Genomic DNA, 16,634 nt, shown 5'->3' with positions numbered 1-16,634 from the left:
AATGTCCACCTCCACTCCATTTATTATCCTAAATTAGATGCACCTGTTTGAGGTCGTTAGCTGCATAAAGACACCTGTCCACCCCATACAATCAGTAAGAATCCAACTACTAACATGGCCAAGACCAAAGAGCTGTCCAAAGACACTAGAGACAAAATTGTACACCTCCACAAGGCTGGAAAGGGCTACGGGGAAATTGCCAAGCAGCTTGGTGAAAAAAGGTCCACTATTGGAGCAATCATTAGAAAATGGAAGAAGCTAAACATGACTGTCAATCTCCCTCGGACTGGGGCTCCATGCAAGATCTCACCTCGTGGGGTCTCAATGATCCTAAGAAAGGTGAGAAATCAGCCCAGAACTACACGGGAGGAGCTGGTCAATGACCTGAAAAGAGCTGGGACCACCGTTTCCAAGGTTACTGTTGGTAATACACTAAGACGTCATGGTTTGAAATCATGCATGGCACGGAAGGTTCCCCTGCTTAAACCAGCACATGTCAAGGCCCGTCTTAAGTTTGCCAATGACCATTTGGATGATCCAGAGGAGTCATGGGAGAAAGTCATGTGGTCAGATGAGACCAAAATAGAACTTTTTGGTCATAATTCCACTAAACGTGTTTGGAGGAAGAAGAATGATGAGTACCATCCCAAGAACACCATCCCTACTGTGAAGCATGGGGGTGGTAGCATCATGCTTTGGGGGTGTTTTTCTGCACATGGGACAGGGCGACTGCACTGTATTAAGGAGAGGATGACCGGGGCCATGTATTGCGAGATTTTGAGGAACAACCTCCTTCCCTCAGTTAGAGCATTGAAGATGGGTCGAGGCTGGGTCTTCCAACATGACAATGACCCGAAGCACACAGCCAGGATAACCAAGGAGTGGCTCTGTAAGAAGCATATCAAGGTTCTGGCGTGGCCTAGCCAGTCTCCAGACCTAAACCCAATAGAGAATCTTTGGAGGGAGCTCAAACTCCGTGTTTCTCAGCGACAGCCCAGAAACCTGACTGATCTAGAGAAGATCTGTGTGGAGGAGTGGGCCAAAATCCCTCCTGCAGTGTGTGCAAACCTGGTGAAAAACTACAGGAAACGTTTGACCTCTGTAATTGCAAACAAAGGCTACTGTACCAAATATTAACATTGATTTTCTCAGGTGTTCAAATACTTATTTGCAGCTGTATCATACAAATAAATAGTTTAAAAATTATATATATCCTATATCACATAGCACATCCTGTTTTTGATTTGAACATTGTCTAGAGTTTATCTTATTTTTTATTCAGTGTACATAAGAGTTGCCTATACAGTTTTATCGGTAGATGCTAAGAGACATTTATTTATATATTACCTGTTTGCAAACTTTTTTTTTTTTATGGCACATTTTCCTGACCTTTTTGTTCCCCCCTGTGCTTTACAGCTTTACAGGGGGGAGCTTTACAGGGGGTATGGCTTATCTAAATGATATGTAAATGAGCCCTATTGTCACTCCCAGCAGGAGAGAGAGGTGAGAACTGCACAATCTTTAGAGGCTGTTTTCTCCCCTTTGAGCTTTTTTGAGTGCCTACCTTCAAATGGCCACAACTTCTCCAAATATTATCAGATTTCCATGTTACACATCGTTGGAAAGCTTGGAGACTACACTTTCAGAATCTGTGAATAATTCAAAATGCCCCAGAATGTCCCTACTTTCCGTGATCGGTCACAACTGTATGATGTAGTGATTTAGTTGATCGCAGACTACCTTTGACAAAGCTGATTTCTGAGATGTGCGAGAGAAACGTGGCTATTTGATTTACGAACGCGCTGCGCTCATTTCATTCATAGTGTTCAGTCATTCAGGTGTCATTAGTCTATCATATAGCCTCTCAAGGTTTAAAACACTTAAATATACATATCAAATAGTAGAAAATGTTTACGATGCAGTATTTTATTGATAGTATAGGCTAACAAAGCTCTGATTTCTGAGACACAGAGACAGCAGCACGGCTATTTGATTTGCACTGTACTCAGTTTACACTTAGTTTTTTATTTACTTTACACTTACACACATTATTGCGTAGAAATTTTAGAGGTTTATGTATGATTTTGTGCTATCCCATGGCTCACCTGTTATCCAGCAAACACGAGGTGTGACTGTGACTGACGAATATTTTTCCAATTAATTGGTAGAATTTGTTGCAGTGCTACTTCGCCTGCATCATTTGGCACTGTAATACATTTTCCCTTAGTAATTGTTTGCCTTATTACACTCATAGTTAAGGACTGCGTACCATCTGCTGTGTTGTGACCGAAAGAGCGTGCAAGAGTGGGAGCACACGCTCAAAACAGTTCTGTTTATATATCAGTTGTGATCAATAATAATAAATCAAATAAATAATAAATCAAAATTATGACCAGCTGACCTTCACAGACCAAATTACAAAGACAACTCGATCATGCCGGTTCGCACTGCACAACATCAGGAAGATCAGGCCTTTCCTAACTGAGCATGCAACACAACTTCTCGTCCAGGCCCTGGTCATATCTAGGCTTGACTACTGCAATGCTCTTCTGGCTGAACTTCCATCATGTGCAACTAAACCTCTACAAATGATTTAGAACGCTGCAGCTCGTCTCGTCTTCAACGAGCCCAAAAGGGCCCACGTCACTCGTGTTCATCTCTTTGCACTGGCTACCACTCGCTGCTCGCATCAAGTTCAAGGCATTGACGCTTGCTTACAGATCTATCACAGGCTCAACTCCCTCCTACTTCCACTCGCTCCTACAAATCTACATCCCTACCAGAAGCCTACGATCAGTCAATGAGCGATGTCTCGTGGTACCATCACAGAGAGCCAAAAAATCACTCCAGAACATTCACATTCACGGTTCCATGCTGGTGGAATGCTCTCCCCACCCTCATCCTGAATGCAGAATCCCTGACAACATTCAAAAGACAACCTCAAAACTCATCTCTTCTGTGAGGACTTAACCTCCTAAAAAAATAAAATAAAAATACTTTCCTTTTCCCTTAATCCTCCCTTGTCTGGCTTATGCTACTCTGACCAATGCCTGCACTTTGTATTTTGAGCACTTCTTGCATTGTTTTTGCCTTTTCACGATGACTCGCTTATTTTAGTCCTAATTTGTAAGTCGGTTTGGATAAAAGCGTCTGCTAAATGTAAATCAATTATATATGTGCTGCCTCCCGCTCTCGTGCGCTCTTTCAGCCACAACACAGAAGGCAGCACGCAAACCCTAACCTTTAACTACATATATGGTTTTTCTTAGTTACAAACTGAACCCATCCCAAACCCAAAGATATTCATGAAACCCGAAAACCCACGAGTTCGTCCTTCCACTCAAAATGTTTAAGTTTCAGCTCAAAATACCCCACAAATCATTTATTATAACATGTGATAAATGACCAGACACATTCTGGGGACACCTGAGACTTATATTACATATTGTAAAAAGGGGCATAATAAGTCCCCTTTAAGAGTGCTGGAGAGGTATCCTAACATAGTTAGATGGACAAGATGGCGGCAGAGAGGAGACCACACACTTTCCAATGAAGATATAATGAATTGGAGATATATGATGACAGAGAGTTGCTAAAAAAAACTATACAAGCTTGATTGTCAATGTATTTTTATTGTAACTGATCTAGTTAGAAATGTAATAACTTTGCCCACTCTACAAATGATCAATGATCTAACTGCAGAAATGAAAGTAATAATTACTTCTTTTTTTGTTTCTTTTTCTTTTCTTTTTCTTTTAGTAAAATATTTTTGCTATAACTGGAAATAGCAGTAGTGCACCAGTGATGACTTGGGCCCGTCAGTCCGCAGTAAGCAGGGTTTTAAATAGTACTATTGCGTAGGTCTGGGCGGTATATCAAGTTTGTACAATATATCGATATATTTTTTATGAACGATATGTAATGAGGCAATACCGTTTTATGTATTTGCTAGTGCCACCACACGGACAGCGCGGCACGAACTGATCTCACCAGCACGGCGCTTACCACATTATTAGGGGTTCAAGCACGAAGTGCTGAACACCTATTGTAATTGTACTGATTTTTATTAGGGGTTCAAGCACGAAGTGCTGAAACCCTATTGTAATTGCCCTGATTTTTAGGGGTTCAAGCACGAAGTGCTGAAACCCTATTGTAATTGTCCTGATTTTTAGGGGTTCAAGCATGAAATGCTGAAACCCTATTGTAATTGTACTGATTTTTAGGGGTTCAAGCACGAAGTGCTGAAACCCTATTGTAATTGTACTGATTAGGGGTTCAAGCACGAAGTGCTGAAACCCTATTGTAATTGTGCTGATTTTTATTATTATTATTATTAGGGGTTCAAGCACGAAGTGCTGAAACCCTATTGTAATTGTACTGATTTTTATTAGGGGTTCAAGCACGAAGTGCTGAAACCCTATTGTTATTGTAAGGATTTTTATTAGGGGTTCAAGCACGAAGTGCTGAAACCCTATTGTAATTGCCCTGATTTTTATTAGGGGTTCAAGCACGAAGTGCTGAAACCCTATTGTAATTGCCCTGATTTTTATTAGGGGTTCAAGCACGAAGTGCTGAAACCCTATTGTAATTGTACTGATTTTTATTATTATTATTATTATTATTATTATTATTATTATTATTATTATTATTATTATTTTTCTTCTGCCGTAAAACTCATCGTGCAGCCCAAACCGTAAGAGCTGGAGCTTTGAAACTTTGCCAGATGGTAGTACAAAAATCGAGGAGAGGTTCAGAGAATATGACCCCAATTGGCCCATAGGTGGCGCTATAGCAACCAAAAGCGCGAAACTGCTCATAACTCCTAGACCGTATGACGTAGACTCAAGTGTCTTATATCACTGGAAAGCTGGACACCTGAAGGTCAAAACGTATATCTCCGATTTCATTTCCGGTATGTAAATTGTCCGCCATTTTGAATTTAGTTAAAAACCTACTTTTGCGAACTAGTCCTAGGTTTTTTGTCCAATCGGATCCAAAACAGTGCAGAAATGTTCTCTGGAGTCTGAATATCAATAATTATCGAAAAAAAGTCGAAATTTCGTTTCCTGATCGCCAGGGGGTGATAAATTAATGTTGTAGGAGGAGCCTATTTTACTAAAATGGCTATAACTCGAGAATGAAATTAGATATCTTCACCAAACTTGGTGCACATGTGTATGAGTTCAATCTGGGGTCACAGTAAAAAAATCGCGACGATTGATCACTAGGTGGCGCTATAACATGAAAAAAACATGAAAACGGCTATGACCACGTGACCGTTAGTCCGATTGACTTGAAAATTGGTATGCAGTGTCTTGGTCCAAGGTGCCATGTATGTCTATGAGGACATTGGCGTATCTCGAAAAACATGGCCGCCATCGACCAATGAAATTTGAGCACCTATTAGACAAGGTTAACGGAGGCCGATCGGAACGAAACTCGATGGGCATGTTCGACTCATGGCCCTAGAGGTCTGTAAGAGTTTTGAAAGAAATCGGCCACTAGTTGGCGCTAACGAGTTTTATGGCTCTGTAATCACGTGGTGTTACACTTATCGTCACAAAATGCATATCAACTGATAGATCTGCTCATGCTGAACAACTTTGCCTCAAGAACTAATGCTGTCAATTAAACCGTTTATTAAATATTCGTAATTATGTTAAAAACCTACTTTTGCAAACTAGTCCTAGGTTTTTCGCCCGATCGAAACCAGACCAGTCTAGGACAATTCTCTGGACACTCTAGATCAATAATTATCAAAAAAAAGTTGAACTTTTGCATGTAGATGGCTGTAATAGGGTCATTTAGAAAAGGGGCGTGGCAAAAAAACACTAAAAAGCCTATAAATCCTAAATGAAAACTCAGAACTTCACAAAAATTGGTGAGCATATGTGACATAACATCATTAACAAGCATGCCAATTTTTATGGAGATCGGACCATAGGTGGCGCTATAACTGCTAAAAAGCTTTAAAACCATATATTTCCTATGGTATTTCCTGTAAATGGTCTTTTCCATCTATTATGTCAGTAGTTACATGCTTGCTAAATAAAACTTAATCACTTTTGATGCTTTTTTGCTTAAAGGCCTTAACTGCTTGAACCCCGATAAATGCTGCTTGCAGCTTTAATTAGGGGTTCAAGCACGAAGTGCTGAAACCCTATTGTAATTGTACTGATTTTTATTATTATTTTTCTTCTCCGCTAAAACGCATCGTGCAGCCCAAACCGTATGAGCTGGAACCTTGAAACTTTGCCAGATGGTAGTACAAAAATCGAGGAGAGGTTCAGAGAGTATGACCCCGATTGGCCCATAGGTGGCGCTATAGCAACCAAAAGCGCGAAACTGTTCATAACTCCTAGACCGTATGTCGTAGACTCAAGTGTCTTATATCATTGGAAAGCTGGACACTTGAAGAACAAAACGTATATCTCCGATTTCATTTCCGGTATGCAAATTTTTCCGCCATTTTGAATTTTGTTATAAACCTACTTTTGCGAACTAGTCCTAGGTTTTTCGTCCGATCGGAACCAAACCAGTGCAGAAATGTTCTCTGGAGTCTGAATATCAATAATTATCGAAAAAAAGTCGAAATTTCGATTCACGGTCGCTAAGGGGCGCCAAAATGTATGTTGTGGGAGGAGCCTATTGTACTAAAACAGCTATAACTCCAGAAATGAATGAGGTATCTTCACCAAACTTGGTACGTATATGTAAGAGGTCAATCTGAGGTCACAGTAAAAAAATCGTGGCGATTGGCCACATGGTGGCGCTATAACATGAAAAAAACATAAAACAGGCTATAACCACCTGACCGTTAGTCCGATTGACTTGAAAATTGGCATGCAGTGTCTTGGTCCAAGGCCCCATGTATGTCTATGAGGACATTGGTGTATCTCAAAAAACATGGCCGCCATCGGCCAATGAAGTTTGAGCACCTATTAGACAAGGTTAACGGAGGCCGATCGGAACGAAACTCGGTGGGCATGTTCGACTCATGGCCCTAGAGGTCTGTAAGAATTTTGAAAGAAATCGGCCACTAGTTGGCGCTAACGAGTTTTATGGCTCTGTAATCACGTGGTGTTACACTTATTGTCACAAAATGCATATCATTTAATAGATCTGCTCATGCTGAACAACTTTGCCTCAAGAACCATTGCTGTCAATCAAACCGTTCATTAATTATTCGCGAATATGTTAAAAACCTACTTTTGCGAACTAGTCCTAGGTTTTTCGCCCGATCGGAACCAGACCAGTCTAGGACAATTCTATGGACTCTCTAGATCAATAATTATCAAAAAAAAGTTGAACTTTTGCATTTTGCGCATGGCTATAATAGGGTCATAAAGAAAATGGGTGTGGCAAAATGCACTAAAAAGCCTATAAATCATAAATGAAAACTCAGAACTTCACAAAAATTGGTGGGAATATGTGCCATAACATCTTTAACAAGCATGCCAAATTTTATGGAGATCGGACCATAGTTGGCGCTATAATTGTTAAAAAGCTTTAAAACCATATATTTCCTATGGTAAATTGCCTGTATTGGCTGCAAATGGTCTGTTTCATCTATGATCAAATAATTTTCATATCATAATGTTCAAAACTAGTGCAGTACAATTCTCTGGACTCTCTAGATCAATAATTATCAGAAAAAGTTGAACTACTTCATTTGGATGACTATAATAGGGTCACTTCAATACGTGGCCTTGACCAAGTGTCCCCGAAAGCTTATATCTTTTAAGATGCTCAGACCTTCTTAAAAACAAGTCAGAACATGTGAAATATCACTCTAAACATGCATGAACATTTTCAGACAGATCACACACACACACACACACACACACACACACAAATGTTGTTTTTTCAATGCTATTGGGATATGTCATTATGAAAATATATTTGAATGGTCTATAAACACTTCACAAAGTCTTTGTAAACTATTAATCAGATTATTCAGAATTTATTCAGAAACCTAACTTCACATAATTGCTAACAATGTGGTAAATCATGGTAAATCACGCTAAAAACATGGTAAATCATAGTAAATAATACTAGAATGTGGTGTATCAAGGTAAATCATACTATAATCCTGGTACATCATTCTAGAACATGGTATATCATGGTACATCATGCTAGAACATGGTAAATCATGGTAAACGTTGCTAGAACAGGGTAAATCATGGTAAACTATGATAAATCATGATAAACTATGGTGAACCATGCTAGAATCACAGTAAACAATGGTAAATCATACTAGAATGTATGGTAAATCATACTAGAATGTAGTATATCATGGTAAATCCTGCTAGAATATGGCAAATCATGCTAGAATCATAGTAAATAATACTAGAATGTGGTAAATTGTTGTGGGAGGAGCCTATTTTACTAAAATGGCTATAACTCAAGAAGTAAATGAGATATCTTCACCAAACTCAGTACACATGTGTATGGGTTCAATTTGAGGTCACAGTAAACAATTTTATGGAGATCGGACCATAGGTGGCGCTATAACTGTTAAAAAGCTTTAAAACCATATATATCCCATGGCAAATTGCCTGTATTGGCTGTAAATGGTCTTTTCCATCTATTATGTCAGTGGTTACATGCTTGCTAAATAAATCTTAATAACTTTTGATGCTTTTGTGCTTAAATGCCTTAAAGGCCTTAACTGCTTGAACCCCGATAAATGCTGCTTGCAGCTTTAATTAGGGGTTCAAGCATGAAATGCTGAAACCCTATTGTAATTGTGCTGATTTTTATTATTAGGGGTTCAAGCACGAAGTGCTGAAACCCTATTGTAATTGTACTGATTTTTATTATTATTTTTCTTCTCCGCTAAAACGCATCGTGCAGCCCAAACCGTAAGAGCTGGAACCTTGAAACTTTGCCAGATGGTAGTACAAAAATCGAGGAGAGGTTCAGAGAGTATGACCCCGATTGGCCCATAGGTGGCGCTATAGCAACCAAAAGCGCGAAACTGTTCATAACTCCTAGACCGTATATCGTAGACTCAAGTGTCTTATATCATTGGAAAGCTGGATACTTGAAGAACAAAACGTATATCTCCGATTTCATTTCCGGTATGCAAATTTTTCCGCCATTTTGAATTTTGTTAAAAACCTACTTTTGCGAACTAGTCCTAGGTTTTTCGTCCGATCGGAACCAAACCAGTGCAGAAATGTTCTCTGGAGACTGAATATCAATAATTATCGAAAAAAAGTAGAAATTTCGATTCACGGTCGCTAAGGGGCGCCAAAATGTATGTTGTGGGAGGAGCCTATTGTACTAAAACAGCTATAACTCCAGAAGTAAATGAGGTATCTTCACCAAACTCGGTACGTATATGTAAGAGGTCAATCTGAGGTAACAGTAAAAAAATCGCGGCGATTGGCCACATGGTGGCGCTATAACATGAAAAAAAGATAAAACAGGCTATAACCACCTGACCATTAGTCCGATTGACTTGAAAATTGGTATGCAGTGTCTTGGTCCAAGGCCCCATGTATGTCTATGAGGACATTGGTGTATCTCAAAAAACATGGCCGCCATCGGCCAATGAAGTTTGAGCACCTATTAGACAAGGTTAACGGAGGCCAATCAGAACGAAACTCAGTGGGCATGTTCGGCTCAAGCCCCTAGAGGTCTGTAAGAATTTTGAAAGAAATCGGCCACTAGTTGGCGCTAACGAGTTTTACGGCTCTGTAATCACGTGGTGTTACAAATATCCACACAATATGCATATCATTTGATAGATCTCCTCATCCTGAACAACTTTGCCTCAAGAACCATTGCTGTCAATCAAACTGTTCATTAATTATTCATGAATATGTTAAAAACCTACTTTTGCGAACTAGTCCCTGGTTTTTCGCCCGATCGGAACCAGACCAGTCTAGGAAAATTCTCTGGACTCTCCTGATCAATAATTATCGAAAAAAAGTTGAACTTTTGAATTTTTCGTATGGCTATAATTGGGTCATAATGAAAATGGGTGTGGCAAAATGTACTCAAAAGCTTATAAATTCTAAACGAAAACTCAGAACTTCACGAAAATTGGTGAGCATATGTGCCATAATATTCTAAACAAGCATGCCAAATTTCATGTTGATCGGACCATAGCTGGCGCTATAACTGTTAAAAAGGTTTGAAAACTATATATTTCCTATGGTAAATTGCCTGTATTGGCTGTAAATGGACTTTTCCATCTATTATTTCAGTGTTTAAAAGCTTTCTAAATAAAACTTAATGTCTTAAATGCTTATGTGCTTAAAGGCCTTAAATGCTTGAACCCCGATAAATGCTGCTTGCAGCTTTAATTATTATTATTATTCTTCCCTAAAACGCATCGTGCAGCCAAAACCGTAAGGCCTAGAGACGTGATACTTGGTCAAATGGTAGTAGTATTGCTCGCTACTCAGATACACGGACTTAGCCAAATCGGCCCATAGGTGGCGCTACAGCAACCAAAAGCGCGAAACTGCTCAGAACTCCTAGACCGTATGTCGTAGACTCAAGTGTCTTATATCATTGGGAAGCTGGATGCCTGACGAACAAAACGTATATCTCCGATTTCATTTCCGCCATGATAGATTTTCCGCCATTTTGAATTTTGCCAAAAACCTACTTTTGCGAACTAGTCCTAGGTTTTTCGCCCGATCGGAACCAAACCAGTACAGAAATGTTCTCTGGAGTCTGAATATCAATAATTATCGAAAAAAAGTTGAAATTTCGATTCACGGACGCTAAGGGGCGCCAAAACGTGCGTTGTGGGAGGGGCCTATTTTACTAAAATGGCTATAACTCCAGAAGTAAATGAGGTATCTTCACCAAACTCGGTACACATGTGTAAGAGGTCAATCTGAGGTCACAGTAAAAAAATTGCGGCGATTGGCCACATGGTGGCGCTATAACTTGAAAAAAACATAAAACAGGCTTTAACCACCTGACCGTTAGTCCGATTGACTTGAAAATTGGTATGCAGTGTCTTGGCCCAAGGTGTCATGTATGTCTATGAGGACATTGGTGTATCTCAAAAAACATGGCCGCCATCGGCCAATAAAATTTGAGCACCTATTAGACAAGGTTAACGGAGGCCGATCAGAACGAAACTCGATGGGCATGTTCAACTCATAGCCCTAGAGGTCTGTAAGAATTTTGAAAGAAATCGGCCACTAGTTGGCGCTAACGAGTTTTACGGCTCTGTAATCACGTGGTGTTACACTTATTGTCACAAAATGCATATCATTTGATAGATCTGCTCATGCTGAACAACATTGCCTCAAGAACCATAGCTGTCAATCAAATCGTTCATTAATTATTCGCGAATATGTTAAAAACTTACTTTTGCGAACTAGTCCCTGGTTTTTCGCCCGATCGGAACCAGACCAGTCTAGGACAATTCTCTGGACTCTCTAGATCAATAATTATCGAAAAAAAGTTGAACTTTTGAATTTTTCGTATGGCTATAATTGGGTCATAAAGAAAATGGGCGTGGCAAAATGCACTCAAAAGCTTATAAATCCTAAACGAAAACTCAGAACTTCACGAAAATTGGTGAGCATATGTGCCATAATATTCTAAACAAGCATGCCAAATTTCATGTTGATCGGACCATAGGTGGCGCTATAACTGTTAAAAAGGTTTGAAAACCATATATTTCCTATGGTAAATTGCCTGTATTGGCTGTAAATGGACTTTTCCATCTATTATTTCAGTGGTTAAAAGCTTTCTAAATAAAACTTAATGTCTTAAATGCTTATGTGCTTAAAGGCCTTAAATGCTTGAACCCCGATAAATGCTGCTTGCAGCTTTAATTATTATTATTATTCTTCCCTAAAACGCATCGTGCAGCCAAAACCGTAAGGCCTAGAGACGTGATACTTGGTCAAATGGTAGTAGTATTGCTCGCTACTCAGATACACGGACTTAGCCAAATCGGCCCATAGGTGGCGCTACAGCAACCAAAAGCGCGAAACTGCTCAGAACTCCTAGACCGTATGTCGTAGACTCAAGTGTCTTATATCATTGGGAAGCTGGATGCCTGACGAACAAAACGTATATCTCCGATTTCATTTCCGCCATGATAGATTTTCCGCCATTTTGAATTTTGCCAAAAACCTACTTTTGCGAACTAGTCCTAGGTTTTTCGCCCGATCGGAACCAAACCAGTACAGAAATGTTCTCTGGAGTCTGAATATCAATAATTATCGAAAAAAAGTTGAAATTTCGATTCACGGACGCTAAGGGCCGCCAAAACGTACGTTGTGGGAGGGGCCTATTTTACTAAAATGGCTATAACTCCAGAAGTAAATGAGGTATCTTCACCAAACTCGGTACACATGTGTAAGAGGTCAATCTGAGGTCACAGTAAAAAAATCGCGGCGATTGGCCACATGGTGGCGCTATAACTTGAAAAAAACATAAAACAGGCTTTAACCACCTGACCGTTAGTCCGATTGACTTGAAAATTGGTATGCAGTGTCTTGGCCCAAGGTGTCATGTATGTCTATGAGGACATTGGTGTATCTCAAAAAACATGGCCGCCATCGGCCAATGAAGTTTGAGCACCTATTAGACAAGGTTAACGGAGGCCGATCGGAACGAAACTCGATGGGCATGTTCAACTCATAGCCCTAGAGGTCTGTAAGAATTTTGAAAGAAATCGGCCACTAGTTGGCGCTAACGAGTTTTACGGCTCTGTAATCACGTGGTGTTACACTTATTGTCACAAAATGCATATCATTTGATAGATCTGCTCATGCTGAACAACATTGCCTCAAGAACCATAGCTGTCAATCAAATCGTTCATTAATTATTCGCGAATATGTTAAAAACCTACTTTTGCGAACTAGTCCCTGGTTTTTCGCCCGATCGGAACCAGACCAGTCTAGGACAATTCTCTGGACTCTCTAGATCAATAATTATCGAAAAAAAGTTGAACTTTTGAATTTTTCGTATGGCTATAATTGGGTCATAAAGAAAATGGGCGTGGCAAAATGCACTCAAAAGCTTATAAATCCTAAACGAAAACTCAGAACTTCACGAAAATTGGTGAGCATATGTGCCATAATATTCTAAACAAGCATGCCAAATTTCATGTTGATCGGACCATAGGTGGCGCTATAACTGTTAAAAAGGTTTGAAAACCATATATTTCCTATGGTAAATTGCCTGTATTGGCTGTAAATGGACTTTTCCATCTATTATTTCAGTGGTTAAAAGCTTTCTAAATAAAACTTAATGTCTTAAATGCTTATGTGCTTAAAGGCCTTAAATGCTTGAACCCCGATAAATGCTGCTTGCAGCTTTAATTATTATTATTATTATTTTCCCCTAAAACGCATCGTACAGCCCAAACCGTAAGTGCTAGAGACTTGAAACTTTGCCAGATGGTAGTACAAAAATCGAGGAGAGGTTATCAAAATATGAGCCAGATTGGCCAATAGGTGGCGCTACAGTGCAAAAACCAAAAAAATGGCATATTTTTGCTTAAATCTCACCAACCCTTTGTCACAGACTCAAGTGTCTTATATCATTGGAATCCTTGGCTCAAGCCGAACAAAAAAGGCCTCAAGGATTTCCTTTCCGGTATGCAAATTTTCCGCCATTTTGGATTTTGTCCAAAACCTACTTTTGCGAACTAGTCCTAGGTTTTTTGTCCGATCGGAACCAGACCAGTGCAGAAATGTTCTCTGGTCTCTGAATATAAATAATTATTAAAAAAAAGTTAAAATTTCGATTCACGGTCGCTAAGGGGCGCCAAAACGTTCGAAGGAGGCGGAGCTAGTTTTACTAAAATGGCTATAACTCCAGAAGTAAATGAGTTATCTTCACCAAACTTGGTACACATGTGTAAGAGGTCAATCTAAGGTCACAGTAAAGAAATCGCGGTGATTAGCCACATGGTGGCGCTATAACATTAAAAAAAACATAAAACAGGCTATAACCACCTGACCGTTTGTCCGATTGACTTGAAAATTGGTATGCAGTGTCTTGGTCCAAGGTGCCATGTATGTCTATGAGGACATTGGTGTATCTCGAAAAACATGGCCGCCATCGGCCAATGAAGTTTGAGCACCTATTAGACAAGGTTAACGGAGGCCAATCAGAAGGAAACTCAGTGGGCATGTTCGGCTCAAGCCCCTAGAGGTCTGTAAGAATTTTGAAAGAAATCGGCCACTAGTTGGCGCTAACGAGTTTAATGGCTCTGTAATCACGTGGTGTTACACTTATTGTCACAAAATGCATATCATTTGATAGATCTGCTCATGATGAACAACTTTGCCTCAAGAACTATTGCTGTCAATCAAACCGTTCATTAAATATTCGTAATTATGTTAAAAACCTACTTTTGCGAACTAGTCCTAGGTTTTTCGCCCGATCGGAACCAAACAAGTCTAGGACAATTCTATGGACTCTCTAGATAAATAATTATCAAAAAAAAGTTGAACTTTAGCATTTGTCGCATGGGTATATTGGGTCATAAAGAAAATGGGCGTGGCAAAATGCACTCAAAAGCTTATAAATCCTAAACGAAAACTCAGAACTTCACGAAAATTGGTGAGCATATGTGCCATAACATTCTAAACAAGCATGTAAAATATCATGAAGATCGGACGATAGGTGGCGCTATAACTGTTAAAAAGCTTTGAAAACCATATATTTCCTATGGTAAATTGCCTGTTTTGGCTGTAAATGGTCTTTTCCATCTATTATTTCAGTGGTTAAAAGCTTTCCAAATAAAACTTAATGTCTTAAATGCTTATGTGCTTAAAGGCCTTAAATGCTTGAACCCCGATAAATGCTGCTTGCAGCTTTAATTAGGGGTTCAAGCACGAAGTGCTGAAACCCTATTGTAATTGTACTGATTTTTATTATTAGGGGTTCAAGCACGAAGTGCTGAAACCCTATTGTAATTGTACTGATTTTTATTATTATTATTATTATTATTATTATTATTTTTCTTCTGCCGTAAAACTCATCGTGCAGCCCAAACCGTAAGAGCTGGAGCTTTGAAACTTTGCCAGATGGTAGTACAAAAATCGAGGAGAGGTTCAGAGAATATGACCCCAATTGGCCCATAGGTGGCGCTATAGCAACCAAAAGCGCGAAACTGCTCATAACTCCTAGACCGTATGACGTAGACTCAAGTGTCTTATATCACTGGAAAGCTGGACACCTGAAGGTCAAAACGTATATCTCCGATTTCATTTCCGGTATGTAAATTGTCCGCCATTTTGAATTTAGTTAAAAACCTACTTTTGCGAACTAGTCCTAGGTTTTTTGTCCAATCGGATCCAAAACAGTGCAGAAATGTTCTCTGGAGTCTGAATATCAATAATTATCGAAAAAAAGTCGAAATTTCGTTTCCTGATCGCCAGGGGGTGATAAATTAATGTTGTAGGAGGAGCCTATTTTACTAAAATGGCTATAACTCGAGAATGAAATTAGATATCTTCACCAAACTTGGTGCACATGTGTATGAGTTCAATCTGGGGTCACAGTAAAAAAATCGCGACGATTGATCACTAGGTGGCGCTATAACATGAAAAAAACATGAAAACGGCTATGACCACGTGACCGTTAGTCCGATTGACTTGAAAATTGGTATGCAGTGTCTTGGTCCAAGGTGCCATGTATGTCTATGAGGACATTGGTGTATCTCGAAAAACATGGCCGCCATCAACCAATGAAATTTGAGCACCTATTAGACAAGGTTAACGGAGGCCGATCGGAACGAAACTCGATGGGCATGTTCGACTCATGGCCCTAGAGGTCTGTAAGAGTTTTGAAAGAAATCGGCCACTAGTTGGCGCTAACGAGTTTTATGGCTCTGTAATCACGTGGTGTTACACTTATCGTCACAAAATGCATATCATCTGATAGATCTGCTCATGCTGAACAACTTTGCCTCAAGAACTAATGCTGTCAATTAAACCGTTTATTAAATATTCGTAATTATGTTAAAAACCTACTTTTGCAAACTAGTCCTAGGTTTTTCGCCCGATCGAAACCAGACCAGTCTAGGACAATTCTCTGGACACTCTAGATCAATAATTATCAAAAAAAAAGTTGAACTTTTGCATGTAGATGGTTGTAATAGGGTCATTTAGAAAATGGGCGTGGCAAAAAAACATTAAAAAGCCTATAAATCCTAAATGAAAACTCAGAACTTCACAAAAATTGGTGAGCATATGTGACATAACATCATTAACAAGCATGCCAATTTTCACGGAGATCGGACGATAGGTGGCGCTATAACTGCTAAAAAGCTTTAAAACCATATATTTCCTATGGTATTTCCTGTAAATGGTCTTTTCCATCTATTATGTCAGTAGTTACATGCTTGCTAAATAAAACTTAATCACTTTTGATGCTTTTGTGCTTAAAGGCCTTAACTGCTTGAACCCCGATAAATGCTGCTTGCAGCTTTAATTATTATTAGGGGTTCAAGCACGAAGTGCTGAAACCCTATTGTAATTGTGCTGATTTTTATTATTATTATTATTATTATTCCGCCCTAAAACGCATCGTGCAGCCCAAACCGTAAGAGCTGGAACTTTGAAACTTTGACAGATGGTAGTACAAAAATCGAGGAAAGGTTCAGAGATTATGACCCCGATTGGCCCATAGGT

The 16,634-nt window shown here is 39.4% G+C and overlaps 1 protein-coding gene across 1 annotated transcript in view; it reads left to right on the top strand.

Annotated features, from left to right (window-relative positions):
• Nucleotides 1-16,634, top strand: part of med1 (mediator complex subunit 1) — a 245,170-nt gene that overhangs the window by 159,998 nt on the left and 68,538 nt on the right. The window lies entirely within an intron of this gene.

The sequence above is a fragment of the Rutilus rutilus genome (assembly GCF_951802725.1).
Source record: "Rutilus rutilus genome assembly, chromosome: 16".
Taxonomy (NCBI): Eukaryota; Metazoa; Chordata; class Actinopteri; order Cypriniformes; family Leuciscidae; genus Rutilus; species Rutilus rutilus.
Note: the sequence above shows the minus strand (reverse complement) of the source record. Positions and strands in the feature narration are given on the sequence as shown.